Below are 19,332 nucleotides of genomic sequence, written 5' to 3'. Positions count from 1 at the left end.
TCTTGGAATTAATCGTATTTGTTTCGGGTAAAAACTTATATTAGGTGGGATGGATCGAAATTAGGATTAATGAGTGTCGGATGCTTAGAGACTGCTGGGAGACCTGCATAGGACGAGAGTTAGACTACCCCGGGGGTGGATCCAGGATCGCCCCTCCGACGATCAAGTCAGTTGATGTGTATTAATTGGGATTTGTGAAGTGGATTGTCTAGAATTCCTTACCTTAATAAATGGGGATCTGCCCAGTATTTATAGGCGTTGAATGTGTGAAGATTGTCTCTGCCATGCTGGCACAGAATTTAAGGTTGGTGGGTCCCACTAGAGGAATTCCACGCTGGCACCAACCCCTAGAGCCTTGGAGAATGTAGTGGCCCACTAGGCAATATTGGGCCCAAACATTAGCCCCACGCGAAATATCTAGGAAGGACCACCGTCGATGCCACGTATTTTGCGGAAATTACCCGGACACCCTTCATGGACAAGTTGTTGCGTGTTCCGTGGGGTGGAAAGGTCCTGGCTTGAGGCCACCTAGGGCCAATGAGCCCCAGGTAACTCGAGGGAGTCAAGAGACCTCGCTCGAGGTTACCCAGGGGCCAATGAGCCCCAGGTAATTCGAGGGAGTCAAGAGACCTCGCTCGAGGTAACCTAGGGGCCAATGAGCCCCGGGTAACTCGAGAAAGTCAAGAGACCTCGCTCGAGGTTACCTAGGGGCCAATGAGCCCCAGATAACTCGAGGAAGTTGAGGGACCTCGCTCGAGGTTACCTAGGGGCCAATGAGCCCCAGGTAACTCGAGGAAGTTGAGGGACCTCGCTCGAGGTTACCCAGGAGCCAATGAGCCCCAGGTAACTCGAGGAAGTTCAGAGACCTCGCTCGAGGTTACCTAGGGGCCAATGAGCCCCAGGTAACTCGAGGAAGTCAAGAGACCTCGCTCGAGGTTTTCTAGGGGCCAATGAGCCCCAGGTAACTCGAGGAAGTTAAGAGACCTCGCTCGAGGTTACCTAGCGGCCAATGAGCCCCAGGTAACTCGAGGAAGTCAAGCGACCTCGCTCGAGGTTACCCAGGGGCCAATGAACCCCAGGTAACTCGAGGAAGTTGACGGACCTCGCTCGAGGTTACCCAAGGGCCAATGAGCCCCAGGTAACTCGAGGAAGTTGAGCCCTCGCTTGAGGTTACCCAGAGGCCAATGAGCCCCTGATAACTCGAGAAAGTTGAGAGACCTCGCTTGAGGTTACCCAGGGGACAATGAGCCCCAGGTAACTCGAGGAAGTTAAGAGACCTCGCTCGAGGTTACCCAGAGGCCAATGGGCCTTGGATAACTCGAGGAAGTTCTGAGACTTCGCTCGTGGTTAGTTGGGAGCCGATAAGTCCCAGGTAACTCGGGGAAGCGACCTCGCTCGAGGTTACCCAGGGGCCCCTAGTTCACTCGAGGGGTATGACACCGTAGCGCTTGACGGGTGTCGATCTCAGCAGCGATGGTGGCCGAGATATCCCCCACTCGATCTGGGTGAGGTGCCTAAAAGTAGGTCTTCGGCCTCCATCTGGGCGTGGATTGCCCAGGGAGTTAGAGCTCCGGTGAGGAGAGGTTTTCATGTCGAAAGGCAAGGGGGCTTGAATAGTGGTCAAGGTGCTTGCAGCTTGATGGGGTAGGTTGGCGTGCATTTGGCATTCTTTGCATTTCCAAACCATAGCCGAGGCATCCTCCCTCATGGTGGGTCAGTAATACCCTGCTTGGAGTGCCTTGGCGACAATGGTTCGTGCCCCTTAATGGCTTCCACATGACCCTCAGTGAGTCTCTCGAAGAACATAGTCCCCCTTTTGGGAGGTGAGACAACGGAGGAGGGGGTGAGTGAATGATTTCTTATATAACTGTCCTTCATGATAGGCGAACCAACGTGCTCGCCTTCGAATTCGCTCTACCTTGAGCTCATCTTCAGGGAGGACACCATCTCGAATGAATGTTATTATTTTGTCCATCCAAGTAGGACTTCTGTCGAGAGTGGTTACTCCCCTATTAATGTTGGGCGCCTTCAGGACTTCCCACACTATGGGTCGAGGCGAGAGATCTTCTGCCGAACTCGCCAATCTTGATAAGGCGTCTGCTTGCTGATTCTCTAATCAAGGGATGTGAGTTATAGAGAAGAGGGATAAGCTGGAAATTTCTGCTTTCACCTTCCTTAGTTACATCCTCATACTGTCTTCCTTTGCCTCGAACTCCCTTGTTACATATCCAATGATTAATTAGCAGTCAGAGTGGGCCTTGAGTTCTCGAGCGCTGGCCGCTTTGCAAAGCTGGATGTCTAAGAGGAGCGCTTCGTATTCGGCCTCGTTATTTGAGGCGGCAAAGTCGAACTTGACCGCATACTCAGTTCTATTGGCCTGCGGATCGAGGATTAGGAGCCCAACGCCACATCCTACTTTGGATGACGATCCATCGACGAAGAGGTTCCAGGATCTCTTTTCGATAGACTCAGGGCGGGAGGTACACTCTGCTATGAAATCAGCGAGGGCTTGAGATTTTATGGCGCGCTGGGCTCGAATTCTATGCCAAAGTCCGATATTTGGTTGGCCCAATCCGTAACCCTGCTCGACTAATTCTTCCCCTCGATCACCTTTCGGATAGGCTGGCTTGTGAGAACTTTAATAGGGTAAGCCTGGAAGTAAGGCTTAAGCTTCCGAGTTGCCAGAACCAGGGCAAAAATCATTTTCTCGATTGGGAGATACTTGGACTCTGCGCCTCGGAAGGCGTGACTCACGAAGTATGCCGGATGTTGATTCTTCTCACGTTCGGCCACGAGGACCGCACTAATGGCGTGCTCAGATACCGTGAGGTACACGAAGAGTGTTTCTCCTGGTACAGGTGAAACTAACTTGGGAAGACTTGATAGATGGTTTTTGAGTTGTTGGAATGCTTCTTCCGCTGAAGCATCCCATTCAAATGTTGACTACTTTAGAGCTCGAAAGACATGGAGGCTCTTATCCTCCCCTTACACCGAAGACACACTTCTTCGGATTCAGCTTCATGTTGTGGGTGCGTATAGTGGAAAGTGTTTCTCTTAAATCGGAGAAGTGATCTTCTTATTTCTTGCTTTTGACGATCATGTCGTCGACATAGACCTCGACATTCCGTCCGATCTGCTTTTCGAACATCTTGTTTACAAAACACTGGTAAGTGGCCCCGGCATTCTTGAGGCCGAAAGGCATTACTTTGTAGCAATATACCCCTGAACTTGTGGTGAAGGCGGTATGGACTTGGTCTTCAGCGGCCATCGGGACTCTAATGATACCCCGCATTTGCATCCATGAAGCTAAACAATGCATGGCCGGCTGTCGAGTCAACCAACCTGTCAATCTTGGGTAGGGGGAAGTCATCTTTTGGGCAGGCCTTGTTCAGGTCTGTGAAATCGACGCACATCCTCCAGGCTCCGGTTTGCTTTCGGACCAGGACCACTTGGCTAACCACTCGGTATATTGGCATTCTCGAATGAAACTGGCGGCTAGCAACTTTTGCACCTCCTCGGAGGCCACTGCACTCCTTTCGGCCCCTTGGTGCCTCAATTTTTGTTTGATTGGCTTATATCCTTCTCGAATGTTGAGCCGATGGACCATAAGCTCAGGGACGATTCCAGGCATCTCGTCAACAGTATAAGCGAATACATCTTGAAATTCTTTGATGACTTCGAGGATTTGAGTCCTAATCCCTTCGGGGACCTCCTTGCCTATTCGGACCGTGCGGTTATGTTCACTATCAATGCACACTTCTTCATCTCGATCCGCAGGGCGAGGTCTCTCGTACCGTTTTGGATTATCGGCCATGTATAGCCCTATCACAGGGAGGGGCCCCTCTGGCTCGGGACACTTTCTTTTACGGGAGACTTCCTCGTTCTGGCTTTTTAAACTGTTGACGTAACATTCTCGGGCGGACTTCTGGTCGCCGAATAATCTTGCGACCTTCCCGTCATCCCCCTCGAACTACAGGAGCAGTTGTTACGTCGAGATGGCGGCCTTTACTTTGTTGAATGTGGGGCGCCCTATGATCACATTATAAGGAAGGCTGGTGTCGACCACTAGGTTATCGATGATGACATTCCGACTGCCCCCTTCTCCCCCATTAGTGTGGGCAGTTTGACTGAGCCGAGGGGATGAACGGATTGTCCCCCAAATCCCACCAGCGGCTGGTCGATGGGGGCAAGGTCCTTTTCTTCGTATTTCAGCTTCCTTAGGCAGTCCATGGTGATGATATCCGCAGAGCTCCCGCTACCAATCAGAACTCGACCTACCCGCAGATTGGCTATCTTCATTTCGACAACCAAAGGGTCGTCGTGCGGGGTTTGTATGGGTCGATGGCTATCTTTGAAGGTCATAGTGTAACACCCCGATAATTCTCTCTTTCTACTTTTATAATAACATTAGAGAATTACCCAGGCATTATCGCCCGTGTGATAACGTTTCGGCTTACTCAGAATTTTACAGCGGAAAACAACTTACTAAAACAACTTTATTAAAACTTATGAAATCAATAACTATGTCAGAAATTAAAACACACCAACTTAAAACTATTGTCTGAAACATAACTCCTATGAAAACAACTTAAATAAAACTAATAATACAAGAGTCTCTCCATTCCAGATTCCCAATGAGATGCATCTTCGAACCTGTAATGTCAATGCCGTCTCAACTCTGCTCCCCCGAAGGATCACCACAGGATCAATAGGCAAAGCCATGATCACAAACACAGACAAGCACGTAATCAGCAAAGCTGAGTACTACATATCAGACATACATAACCTAAACATGATACTACAAAATATAACTTGCAGGAATAAAAATAATATAAAACATATAATAATCTGCAGACAACTCTTACTGAACTAGACTCTAAACTTTATTTATTTTCTTTAAATGGAATAGTTATTGGACGAGTTGTCTATACGAAAATAGGAAATAGGGAGCTACCACATATTCCAAAATGACCTGCGATATCGAGGAACCTTTAACTAATGAGGAATGGTGATCAATCCAATCCTAGAAAAGCCATGGGCTACCACCATGTACTCCAACCCTTAGTGTCCAACTCTAGACGTGCACCAGTCTAAAGTCTATAACCTATTCTCGTTTCACTTTACGTTGAATACATTTTAATACTTGTGTTGACACCAACCAAGAAATAACACATAACTAATATCATACAATCATAACAGAATTCCTTTTTATCTTTGGATTAACAAGTGTTCACAACTTATCAATCAAACTCCTTTAACTTCTTTTTATACTTTACAACTTACTTGTTGAACCTAGCCAACAATAACAATTACCTCTATATAGATATAACTTGTACTTACCAAATAAGATCCACGGTTCTTATAAGATAAATAAATAATACTCAAGAATCCATGTACAACATGATTCAATCTAACTTACATTGATTCACTCACGAATTGATACATAAACTTGACTTATCTGCTTGCATCAAACTTCCATACAAACATTATACTCATAAATACTTCTAGTTTACATGTAGCACACAGGCAAATAACATGTAAAACAATTCCAGTAAATCATATATATGAACAAATAGAGTCCTATACATGATACTAATAAATAAAAATACTCTTAGAGCATGTTTCTAAATCATATAGCACGTAGACAATGTACGTACCTTGTATAAACAAATCTGTAGGCCACTTTTACGCTCTAAAAGTCTCCTACTACGAAATCTCCGCCTAGAAAATAAAATAATGAAATAAATATCTCGACTAAAAATTTACAGCAACTTTAAAACGATCAAAACCCCTTAAACGTGTTTTAAAATCGTTTTTACGTATCAAACTTTCGTTATTTTTAATCCCTAGTATAGTACAACTATTCTAGTGATTAAAAATCATTTAAAACCCTTAAAATACGTATTTTCTAAAATTACAGCACTTATAAAATTTTATAAATCTTCTGAAAATATATTTAATACGTATAAAATTATATGCTAACCAAATCTCATGATTTATACTTTATAAATATAGTTTCTAGTGATTAAAAACCCTAAAAACTATAACTTTCAAATAAAAACTGAAAATAACTTAATATATAAAATCTGAATTTATTATATATTATATATATAAGCCGTATTTTTAGCATTAAAACAATAATTTAAATCATAAACATGCTAAAAATAAAAATAATATAAAAACTATTACTTTAATGGAATCTTGAAGAGAAAGATAGAAAAACAACCACAACAATGGAGAAGGAAGGAAGCCGGTGGCAATAGCAGCAGCACAGGACGGTCGGCAGCGGTTTCTTGGCTCAATCAAAGTTTCGTGATGTTTCTTGTTCAACAAGAAACGTTACTTGAAGAAGAAGAAACAATTTTTGAGAGAAATAAAGATGGCGCACAAAGGAGAAGAGAGAGGAAAGAAGGCGCCGAGTGGAGAGAGAGAAAGAAAAGTCACGTGGAAGAGGAGAGAGAAATAAAGTGTGTAGGGTAAAATTTGGGTTTTTAGGATATTTAAATAGAGACTTTTCCTTTTGGGCTTAGGAAAAGAAATTTTAATAAATAAAACTTTGATGACTAATAAGATGGGCTCATTAGGACTTTAGTCATCAAATAACCTTTCCCTTTTTATCACTTTTGGGCTTTTGATTCCATTAAGCTTCCTTTTCAAATACTAATAATTAAAACTCTTATTAAAACATGCTTAATTAAATATTACAAATTTTATTAAGCTATGAAAAATATTTTTAGTTGACTTTTAAAATAGTCAACCCTTTTTAAAAGTCAAATCATTTTCCAAACTCATTTGGATTTAAATATAACTACATAAATACTTTAATATATTTATGAAAATTCTTTAAAATTGTGGGGGATTATACATAGTCGGGCATATTGCGGAAGAGGTCGCATCACACCCGTGTTTCAGGGTGTAGAGGTGTTTTTTGTGAGAGCGGCTGGTTAAGCCGCCCGAGGCGAACCCTCCTGCAATGACGTTAACATACCCTGCAGTCTCATCACTTCGAGTCTGCTTTTCTTGGCGGGGTTCGACTTTCTTCTCTTTTGGATCCTTCAGATATCGATTCAATTTCCCTTCGTCGGCTAGATTTGTAATACTCCGTATTTTGGAGTTAATTCGTATTAATTAAGAAAATGTAAAGAAGTTAATAAAAAGGTATTTTAGTATTATTCACAGAATAATAAGAATAGAATAATAATAATACGAGTCGGTTTAGTTAATTTCGGATTTATAAAGACTAACACCGAGTCCACTTGACCTAGGGTCGCCACTTTATAATTAGGGGAGTATAAAAGGAAAAGAAGAAGGGAAAAATCAGAAAAAAAAAAAACTTCAGAAAAACCGTAATCCTCTCTCCCCTTCTCAGCCGTCATCTTCTCTCTCTCTCAAACTCTCTCTCTCGCTGTTCTTCTTCTCTCGGAATTTCTCTCTCCATCTCTCTCTTTCACGGGTGTCTCGTCGAGAGTCGTGTGTGGTGGTGCGCGTTGTGCGAGTCGTGCTCGAGTGAGTGCGAGTTCGAGTGCTGCGTCGTCGTGTGGTTGAGTGCAACGATGAGGGTCGATCGAGGGGTGCGAAGACTGTGCGGGTTACGAGAGAACTGGTGCGAGGGTGGTGCGCGTGCGCTGTGCGAAGTCGCGAGTGGTTTTGTGCGAGCCATCTTTGTGTGTGAGACGAGCGAGGGACGCGGGTGGTGCGAGCGAGTGCGACGTGGATTTGTGCGTGGGTGTTCGAGAGGGTTTGCGACGAGATCGTCGAGCGGTGTGCGAGAAGGTTTGTGCGAGGGCGAGACCTCGTGTGTGGCTATGTGGCGAGGGCTATCGGAATTTTCGTTCATTGCCGGATTTTGACGCCGGCGAGTTTAGCGGTATAAACCTAATATGTACATATTATATTAGTTTAATTATATTTTCTGCTTTCATAATTATGTTAAGTTGTAATTAGTTAATTAGTAATTCAAGTTAATTAGTAATTAATTAGACTGTATAATTAGTTTTAATTTATTATTCTGATTTTAAGTTGAGAATCTGGTTTATGTTTGTAATTAAGCAAGATGGAAAGTAGAAAATTATATTACTGTTATTGATTGGAGGTACCATCTTATTATAAGACTAGACTTTTGGACATAAGACTTTTGGACATAAGACCTGACTTTTGGACATAAGACTTTTGGACATAAGACTGGATTGGACCTAAGATTTTTGGACATAAGACGTGGTTGCACACATGACTTGATTGGTTTGGTAAAGGTAGTGGACTAATTACACTAACTAAGTTTAGTTTGCTCACTAACTTTGACTCCTAAAAGACGCTAAACTCATTAGAATAGATTAGTAACGGAAGTTCATGAACAAGGAGTTTAGCTATCGTTTATTTCGAATTATTAGATCGTATAGTCTTAGTTACGTATTAGTTGATATTGTTATCAAGGACGTAGCACTAAAGTATTTATTTAACGGTTTAGGTCCCACTTTCATAAGCGGAACGTTCGATTAAAGACAACGAAAATTCTCTGTTACAAGGTACGCACGCGTACCAGTTTAATTCCAAGTATTAGTATCATGATTAGGTTGCAATTAATTCTATTGGAACCTAGAAGCATGATAGGGAACGTTTGATTGAGATTGTTTGGTAATATGTTTGTAATTTGAAGTCGATATTTTGCATTGGAATGCGTAATTCTATCGTATTATGAACATGAGCATTGTATTCATATTAATCTGATCCATAGTGTAACGAGAGTTGTTACAAGAGATACGATTTGAGTACTGTGACTAAGAGAACATGTAAATGACTCTATGTGGTTATGAAAAGAATGGGGGGAGTGTGGGACTCGTCCTACACTCCTAAGCAGGCCTATTGTGATGATAGTAGTGTCCTTATATTTTTGATAACTCAAGTAGGCGGAAGGTTCCCTACGATTTTGGGGGTATGCATACTAAGGTGATGGGTGTGAGACGGAACGAAATTGTATTTGCATTTCATCTAATAGACCAAGTTGTCTATTAAGGATTCAGTAGCCCGTATGATTCTAGTAAGATGATGGTGCCCGTTCGATGCCAAATAAAGAAAGATTAAAGGATGTAACATAACGTAGTATCATGCTTAGGATTGCTCATGCGTGCATTGTTTATGCTTATATGTATTCAATGGTTCATTACGTACTCAGCATAGCTGATTGTGTGTTATTATGTGTTTGTTGACCTGTGATGAACCATTGACGCTACAATGGGGAGCAGACTAGGTGTGCTGGTGCTGCTGCATGATATCAAGCATACGAGGGCTAGTCTTTAGTTTTTGAATTTAAGCATTTTGAATTAAGTACTATTGGATTTTCTAGGACTTACATAAATGGTTTGTGGTTTGAATAAAAGGGGTCGTCGATGATTCCCGAGTTGTATTTACATTTTTTATTCCTCTGCATTTTAGTTTTTGAGACAATAATTTGAGTTACCGTTTTTTATTTATGCCTTGCATTTCATTGCAGCGATAACACTCCCAAAGTCGATGCGACGTAGCTGTAGACGTGTATGGATTTTGGGGGTGTTACCTCCTCTTAATCTAGTCATGTTCGAAGATTTCAAGAATCTTTCACAATTTCAATTAAACAAACAATCAACACATACGAGTTCAATGTACGAAATGAATTTGCAACTGAAATCATTCCTATGACTTAATGCACATAACATGATCTATATGCTCCTATCCCATACTACCCATTTTGAAATCGTTTTAAAACGTCTTTGAAAATAGGAGAACCTGTTGAGGAAGAAGAACCTGTTGAGGAAGAAGATCCTGTTGAGGAAGAGGATCCCATTGAGGAAGAGGGTCCCATTGAGGAAGAAGAACCCATGGAAGACCAAGGACCCCTACTGGAAGATATACCCATTGAGGACGACGAGCCTAATGCGGAAGAGATTGACATGGACGAAGTGATAGAGGATCCTGAATCAGAGGATGAAGCTCGCCGTTATACTCCATAATTCCTCTGGTCATATATTTAGGATTAGAACTTTGGTTTTATTTTTGTCATATTTATTCATTTGTTTATTTTAGTGTTAATAAGGCTTGCATGCCGAATAGTGAGTAGCATTACGTAGTTATTTATATATATATGGTATTTCTCTACAAACATTACATTTCCATTTTCAATAATAGTACATTATGTTATTCTTATTATTGATTGTGGCGTCTTATTTAAGATGTGTCTAGTACAAGTCAGTACAGACTTAAAATTTGTTCGCAATAACTGGTTATCTGTGCAATGTGTAATCGTTAGATGAGTAAAAGATTATGTGTACGTCACTGAAATAGCTATTATGTTAATTTCAGTGCAGAATGGTTCGAACGGGAAGCACCCCTGAAACCTCTCTGAATATCGAGCAATCGATACGTGACCTGGTGCAGATCACTGCCAACCTAGCCCAAGGTCACAACCGTGTTGGGGATCTATCTGAGAAGGTTTCCCGTAGAAATCCACCTGTACTGAAGGGAAAGGGGGACCTGGGGAATTAGAGAACTGGGTTGGGGAATTTGATAAACTTTTCTTCACCCTATCCTTCCCTAATGAGAAAACCGTGCCCTTAGCTAGCTACTACCTACAGGGAGATGCCCATTTATGGTGGACCCAAGCTAAGGACAATCTCCTGAGTCAGCCTGGTTTTGGGTGGAAAACCTTCAAAAAGGCCTTGAGAGACAAATATTACCCTCCATATCTTAAGAAGCAGAAAGCCCATGAATTTATGATGTTAAAGCAAGGGACCCTGTCTGTGGAGGAGTATTAACGGAAGTTCATTGAGCTGATGAGATTTGCCCTGGAGTTCCCCTACTGAGGGGCTAAAGCCTCACGTTTCGAGCTAGGACTTACCCTTGACCTGCAAGGAAGACTGGGGGGAGATACATTCACCTCTTTAGATCACGTGTTTGGCGAAGCTGCTCATCTTTATGCCATCAGGAAGAGAGAGGAAGGGGGCAAGCTTGGTGAGAAACGGAAAGATAATCCAAACCCCGAGGGCCAGAAGTTTGAATAGAAGCATAATGGGAACCAAAACCCTCAAAACCCTCAAAGGAATTTCGGTAAGGGACCCAATAACAACAACTCTAATCCCAACAACAATAACCGTAATAACAACACCAACAACTGCAGACCTGAGCGTGTTTATAGGTGTAAAAAGTGCCCTAACAACAATCCTGGTAAGGACTGTGAAGGTAACAAGGTCGAATATCGAGAATGCGGGAAAATGGGACATAAAGCATACGAGTGCTACTCGAAAAATAAACTGAACCCCAATGGCTAAAAGAAGGGGAATTATGGGGACAAGCCCTGAAATGGAAACGGAAACGGGAATGGAAATGGGGGAAGTGCTTACAATGGGAATTCTAACTACTCCAAGCCTTCAACCAACACCAACAGTCAGATCTCTAATGGGAACAATGCAACCAATTCCCAAGATAAGGGCAAGGGGAGGCTGTACATGATGACGACTAGAGAAGAAGAAGCTCGTAGAGATGTTGTCACGGGTACATTTTCTATCAACATCACTCCTGTTAAAGTATTGTTTGATTCTGGAGCATCATTGTCATTTATTGCCCATTCAACTGTTAGAATTTTAGCATTGGTCGAGTCTGAGTAGATTTCTATGCCTATAGTTATTCCGTCTGGGGAGACTGTTAATTGCTCAAAAGATTTCTAAAAGTGCCACTGAAAATAGGGAGGGTTTCTTTCCTTCTGATCTGATAGAGTTTAACTTATCGAACCTAGACTTATTTTGGGGATGGATTGGCTTGGGAAGTACATGGCTAAGATAGATTGCGATGCGCAAAAAGATGAGGATCCTTCGGGAAAAAGAGTGTCATATAGGAGAATACCTCGAGAACCGGATTAAGGTATCAATGCTTACAACTTAAGAACTACGTAGACAAGAAATGGCCCCTATTTATTTGTTCGGTGAGAAGAGTTGAGAATGATCCGTTGAAGGCCTGAAGATGTGCCCATAGTCCGAGAGTTCCAGGATGTTTTTCCTGAAGAAATACCTGGTATGCCTCCAAGGAGAGATGTAGAGTTCACCGTTGACCTAGTACCTGGGACTGGACCAATTTCGAAAGCCCCATATCGAATGGCTCCAGCAGAAATGAACGAGTTGAAAAACCAGTTGGAGGAACTACTTGACAAAGGGTATATTAGACCTAGCATGTCACCATGGGGAGCACCCGTCTTATTTGTGAAAAAGAAGGATGGTAGTTGAGGTTGTGTATAGACTATCGGAGTTGAACAATGTCACTGTGAAAAACAAGTACCCATTACCTAGGATTGATGACTTTTTGACCAACTTCAGGGTGCGGGATGTTCTCCAAAATAGCTTAAGGTCTGGTTACCATCAGTTGAGGATTGTTGATCATGATATACCTAAGACTGCCTTTCAGGACCAGATATGGCCACTATGAGTTTACGGTATGCCTTTTGGGTTAACTAATGCACCTGCAGTTTTCATGGACCTTATGAATAGGATTTTCCGACCCTACCTCGAATAATTCGTCGTTGTGTTCATAGACGATATACTGATCTATTCTAGGAGGAAGGAGGAACATGAGGGTCATTTGACAGCCACTCAGGGACAACCAACTATATGCGAAGTTTTCGAAGTGTGAATTTTGGTTGGAAAGAGTGTCATTTTTGGGTCATTTTGTCTCAAGGAGGGTGTGTCAGTAGATCCTGCAAAGATCAAAGCCGTGAGTAAATGGCCTACCCAAAGAATGTCACATATATAAGATTTCTTGGGTTTAGCCGGTTACTATAGGAGTTTGTGAAAGACTTCTCCAAAATAGCAAAGTCATGACCAACTTGATGAAGAAGGATTGTAGGTTTAACTGGAATGAGGACAGTGAGAAAGCCTTTCAAACGCTCAAGAGAGGTTAACATCAGCCCCTGTCCTAACCTTGCCTAACGGGAATGAGGGATATGATGTGTATAGTGATGCGTCCAAGAATGGGTTGGGTTGTGTTCTTATGCAAAATGGGAAGGTCATAGCTTATGCGTCTCGCAGTTGAAGCCATATGAAGTCAATTACCCAACACATGACCTAGAATTGGCCGCAATAGTATTTGCGTTAAAGATCTGGAGACACTACATTTACGGGGTGACTGTCGAATCTTCACTGATCACAAAAGCCTCAAATACATCTTCACCCAGAAAGACCTTAACATGAGACAACGCAGATGGTTAGAGCTCATCAAGGACTATGACTTAGACATCCAGTACCATGAGGGGAAAGCCAACGTCGTTGCTGATGCGTTAAGTCGCAAGTCTAGCCATAGCCTGAATACATTGGTACGACCGACAAACTTTGTGAGGAATTTTCTAGACTCTAGATAGAATTTGTTCACAAAGGGGAGGTAGAAAGATTGATGAGTGCCCTAACCATCGAGCCCAACTTTCTAGACGAATAAGAGAAGTCAACCTGGGGATGTGAAGCTTGAGCGAGTCAAAGCAAAGCTTAAGGAGGGCAAAGCAGAGGGTTTGCGATCCATGAGGATGGAAGCATACGATATAAGGGTAGGTGGTGTGCCACAAAAGTGTGAAGAGTTGAAACAAAGGATAATGAGTGAGGGTCATAACACGACTTATTCCGTCCACCCAGGGGGAGATAAGTTGTATAAGGACCTCAAGAAGATGTTTTGGTGGCCTGGATGAAGAGAGCAGTAGCTGAGTTTGTTTCCAAATGTCTAACGTGCCAGAAAGTCAAAAGTGAACACAAGAGACCTCAAGGAAAGATTCAACCTTAGACATTCCGACATGGAAATGGGACTCGATATCCATGGACTTCGTTGTAGCCTTACCTAGGAGTCGGGGAGGCAATAATACCATTGGGTGATAGTGGAAGACTAACCAAGACAACAAGGTTTATACCTATGAAGGATACGTGGAGTATGGAAGCCTTAGCCAAGACTTATGTGAAAAATGTCATTCGATTGCATGGAGTACCCACAAGTATAGTATCAGATAGGGATTCGCGATTCCTTTCGAATTTCTAGAAAAGGTCCAGGAAGCATTTGGTAGCGAGCTATTAATGAGTAAACCTTTCACCCAGCTACGACGGTCAAACCGAAAGAACTATTCAGACCTTAGAGGACATGTTGCGAGCATGTGCCTTAGAATACCAAGGGATCATGGGAAGACCATTTGGACCTCATAGAATTCTCATACAACAACAGCTACCATGCTAGTATTAAGATGGCACCATTTGAAGCACTTGTATGGGAGAAAGTGTCGTAGCCCTTTGTGTTATAACGACATTAGTGAGACTGTGGTGTTAGGACCTGAGATGATTCAGGAGACAGTGGATCAGGTGCGAGTCATTCAAGAAAAGATTAAGGCTGCACAGGACAGGCAAAAATCCTATGCGGATCAGAAGCGAAGGGATGAGAATTACGAAGTCGGGGAAAAAGTATTGCTTAAGGTGTCCCAATGAAAGGAGTGATGCGATTCGGGAAAAAGGGGAAGCTAAGCCCTAAATTCATAGGACCATATGAGATACTGGCGAGAGTAGGCAAAGTCGCTTATCGCCTGGATTTACCCAACGACTTAGAAAGGGTCCATAACGTGTTTCACGTATCCCAACTCCGGAGATACGTACCTGATGAGTCACATGTCCTTGAACCGAAAACGTCGAGTAGACGAAACCTTGTCCTATGAGGAGAAACCTGTCCAGATCCTAGACCGCAAAGTGCGAGTACGAGGAATAAGGACGTCAGAATTGTCAAAGTGTTGTGGAGAAATCAAAATCTGAGGAAGCCACTGGGAAGCCGAAGATGCAATGCGTCTGAAGTACCCTGAGCTTTTTCAAGAGGTACGTGAGTTACGGGGACGTAACTTTTCTTTTAAGGGGGGAAGAATGCGATAGAATTTCGCGCTTTCACCCTAAAGTATGTTAATTATGTTAGTTATGTTAGTTATTGCTTTATGTTGTGCGAACGTTAGAAAACGCTTGTGAAATTTTGGGACTTAAAAGTGCAAAAGATCGTCGTTAAGACTGGCTACCTCAAAGTTTCGGGACGAAACTTCCTTTAAGGGGGAAGCCTGTAATACTCCGTATTTTGGAGTTAATTCGTATTAATTAAGAAAATGTAAAGAAGTTAATAAAAAGGTATTTTAGTATTATTCACAGAATAATAAGAATTGAATAATAATAATACGAGTCGGTTTAGTTAATTTCGGATTTATAAAGACTAAAACCGAGTCCACTTGACCTAGGGTCGCCACTTTATGATTAGGGGAGTATAAAAGGAAAAGAAGAAGGGAAAAATCAGAAAAAAAAACTTCTGAATAACCCTAATCCTCTCTCCCCTTCTCAGTCGTCATCTTCTCTCTCTGTCTCAAACTCTCTCTCTCAAATTTTCTCCTCTCTCTCGTTGTTCTCCTTCTCTCGGAATTTCTCTCTCCATCTCTCTCTTTCACCGGAGTCTCGTCGAGAGTCGTGTGCGGTGGTGCGCGCTGTGCGAGTCGTGCTCGAGTGAGTGCAAGTTCAAGCGCTGCATCGTCGTGTGGTCGAGTGCAACGACGAGGGACGCTCGAGGGGTGTGAAGACTGTGCGGGTTACGAGAGGACTGGTGCGAGGGTGGTGCGCGTGCGCTGTGCGAAGTCGCGAGTGGTGTCGTGCGAGCCATCTTCGTGTGCGAGACGAGCGAGGGACGCGGGTGGTGCGAGCGAGTGCGACGTGGATTTGGGCGTGGGTGTTCGAGAGGGTTTGTGACGAGATCGTCGAGGGGTGTGCGAGAAGTTGTGTGCGAGGGCGAGACCTCGTGTGTGGCTTTGTGGCGAGGGCTACCGGAATTTTCGTTGTTGGATTTTGACGCCGGCGAGTTTAGCGGTATAAACCTAATATGTACATATTATATTAGTTTAATTATATTTTCTGTTTTCATAATTATGTTAAGTTGTAATTAGATAATTAGTGATTCAAGTTAATTAGTAATTAATTAGACTGTATAATTAGTTTTAATTTATTATTCTAGTTTTAAGTTGAGAATCTGGTTTAGTTTTGTAATTAAGCAAGATGGGAAGTAGAAAAATTATATTACTATTATTGATTGGAGGCACCATCTTATTATAAGACCTGACTTTTGGACATAAGACCTTTGGACATAAGACCTGACTTTTGGACATAAGACTAGATTGAACCTAAGATTTTTGGACATAAGACGTGGTTGGACACATGACTTGATTGATTTGGTAAAGGTAGTGGACTAATTACACTAACTAAGTTTAGTTTGCCTACTAACTTTGACTCCTAAAAGACGCTAAACTCATTAGAATAGAAAAGTAACGGAAGTTCATGAACAAGGAGTTTAGCTATCGTTTATTTCGAATTATTAGATCGTATAGTCTTAGTTACGTATTAGTTGATATTGTTATCAAGGACGTAGCACTAAAGTATTTATTTAACGGTTTAGGTCCCAATGTCATAAGCGGAACGTTCGATTAAAGACAGCGAAAATTCTCCGTTACAAGGTACGTACGCGTACCAGTTTAATTCCAAGTATTAGTATCATGATTAGGTTGCAATTCATTCTATTGGAACCTAGAAGCATGATAGGGAACGTTTGATTGAGATTGTTTGGTAATATGTTTGTAATTCGAAGTCGATATGTTGCATTGGAATGCATAATTCTATCGTATTATGAACATGAGCATTGTATTCATATTAATCTGATCCATAGTGTAATGAGAGTTGTTACAAGAGATACGATTTGAGTATTGTGACTAAGAGAACATGTAAATGACTCTATGTGGTTATGAAAAGAATAGACAGTATTGAAAGCTGAATTATGGCAATAACTTGTGGTTGGACTCCCTACAAGTGATGAACAATGGGGGGATTGTGGGACTCATCCTACACTCCTATGCAGGCCTACTGTGACGATAGTAGTGTCCTTATATTTTTGATAACTTAAGTAGGCGGAAGGTTCCCTACGATCTTGGGGGTATGCATACTAAGGTGATGGGTGTGAGACGGAACGAAACCGTATTTGCATTTCATCTAATAGACCAAGTTGTCTATTAAGTATTCAGTAGCCCGTATGATTCTAGTAAGATGATGGTGCCCATTCGATGCCAAATAAAGAAATATTAAAGGATGTAACATAACGTAGTATCCTGCTTAGGATTGCTCATGCGTGCATTGTTTATGCTTATATGTATTCAATGGTTCATTACGTACTCAGCATAGCTGATTGTGTGTTATTATGTGTTTGTTGACCTGTGATGAACCATTGACGCTACAATGGGGAGCAGACTAGGTGTGCTGGTGCTGCTGCATGATATCAAGCATACGGGGGCTAGTCTTTAGTTTTTGAATTTAAGCATTTTGAATTAAGTACTATTGGATTTTCTAGGACTTACATAAATGGTTTATGGTTTGAATAAAAGGGGTCGTCGATGATTCCCGAGTTGTATTTACATTTTTCATTCCGCTGCATTTTAGATTTTGAGACAATGATTTGAGTTACCATTTTTCTATTTATGGCTTGCGTTTCATTGCGGCGATAACACTCCCAAAGTCGATGCGACGTAGCTGTAGACGTGTATGGATTTTGGGGGTGTTACAAGCTTGTCTAGCGCTCTTTTTAGTTCTCGACAGTCACATGTGGTGTGACCACAGTTGTGATGGAACTCACACCAGAGCCTTTTATCTCGCTTGTTGACGGATGTTCGGATGGGATTAGGCTTTGGTAGGGGATACTTCCCTTTGATATCCAGATAGATCTCTCTTTGATTCAAGTTATACCGGGGGTCATTCCAGTTGTTTGCCAATCGAGGCTTCTTGTCTTTTTCTTTTCGAGGAACATCCCTGGGGTTGTCCGCTCGAGGGGTGTATTCGCGCTTTCTCTTTCCGGAGCTAGGCTCCTCATGCGTTTTGCAGATATCGGAGGCCTGAATGAACTTTTGAGCTAGATTCATGGCTTCTGAGAACGACGAGGCCTCGCTTTTCCGCGAGCTTCAGCTTGAATCTACTCGATGGATATAACCCGGACATGAGCGCGGTGAATGCGACGATGTCCTATAGACCAGAAACTTTTAGCGATTCTTCGTTGAATCTCTTGATGTAGTCGGCTAGGTCTTCCTCCCTCCATTGTCTAATCGACATGAGATGGATACTAGTCTTCCGATGTCTTCTTCCCGCGATGAAGTTCAGTTTGAAAGCTGCCTCGAGGGCGGTGAAGCTCGATATGCTCCCGGAGGGGAGTTCGGTGAACCAGGTTAAAGCCAACCCCTTTAAAGTGGTCGGCAAGAATTTGCACCATGTCGCCTCACTACTGGTCTGAACATTCATTTGCGCTTTGAAAGTTGTCAGGTGGTCGATGGGGTCTGTTGTTCCATCATAATGGTCGATGGGGGGAACCTTAACCTTTCGAGGGGTGAGGGCTCTCATGATACCCTCCCCGAAGGGCGTTGAGAACCCTAGGTTTCCCATCTAGACTTCCGACTCTTGACTGGATTCGGAGCTCGACGTCCGCTGTCTATGAGCCCATCGATGTCGAGGTTCCTTCTCCTTGCGAGGCTCTCTTTGTTCCTGAGGCTCCTTCTCTCGAGGTTCCCTCTCTCGAGGTTCTCTCTCGAGGTTCCCTCTGTTCCCGGTTAGGGCTGGGAGGCGTATTCCTCGCCCTGGACTGCGCTCGCTTTTCGTTCAAGACCTCTCAAGCGTCACGGTTACCATTCCTGAGATGGCGCTCGTTGATCACTTGTCGTGCGTCCCCTTTGCTGGGGGCGGCCTGAGTCGCTCGTCGAGACACTCGTGGCGAGTTCGGCGGATCGAGGGATATGACCTGAGGTTGATCGAGGTTTCCTACTCGATCACGGTCAATTACCAGTCGAGGCATGGGAGGCAGAGGGGGACTGTTCGAGGTCCCTTTTCCTCCTACTTCGAAGTTTAGTATCAGAGCTCGGAGGCCATGCTCAAAATTGTCGCTGAGGCGGTTGGCTAGTTACTAAAGGTCCTGTTGAGTGACCGGGTTAAGACTGGTCAGCTCGAATCGCGGGGGGCCCGCTGGGGTTGGAGCTGTCCTAACTCGAGGAGCCCCAAGGTTGACTGCATTTCCAGCCTCTCGAGGATTAATCTCCTCGAGGATGTGCTGGTTGCGGGCCGAGAGAATAGGAACCTGTCGGGGGTTCTCCGCTGTTTCGTCGGCCACCTCGTGGGACGGTGCCCTCGAGTGATGAGAGGGGACGAGAGTCCTTTGTCGTCTTCGGTTTCTCCGAGTGATGGCCATAGCTTTTAGTTCGATGTCCTCTCAGACGGCGCCAACCTGTTTCGGGTAAAAACTTATATTAGATGG

At 43.2% G+C, this 19,332-nt stretch overlaps 1 long non-coding RNA gene across 1 annotated transcript; it reads left to right on the top strand.

Annotated features, from left to right (window-relative positions):
• The first annotated feature begins 7,275 nt into the window (after positions 1 to 7,275).
• LOC130589666 (uncharacterized) lies at positions 7,276 to 9,453 on the top strand. Its single transcript, XR_008967263.1, has 2 exons — positions 7,276 to 7,867; positions 9,240 to 9,453. It is a non-coding gene; the product is annotated as an uncharacterized LOC130589666 (long non-coding RNA).
• The last annotated feature ends 9,879 nt before the right edge of the window (positions 9,454 to 19,332 follow it).

Source organism: Beta vulgaris, chromosome 8 (genome assembly GCF_026745355.1).
Source record: "Beta vulgaris subsp. vulgaris cultivar EL10 chromosome 8, EL10.2, whole genome shotgun sequence".
NCBI lineage: Eukaryota > Viridiplantae > Streptophyta > Magnoliopsida > Caryophyllales > Amaranthaceae > Beta > Beta vulgaris.
The sequence above is the reverse complement of the archived record's forward strand: the minus strand, read 5'-3'. Positions and strand labels throughout refer to the sequence as shown.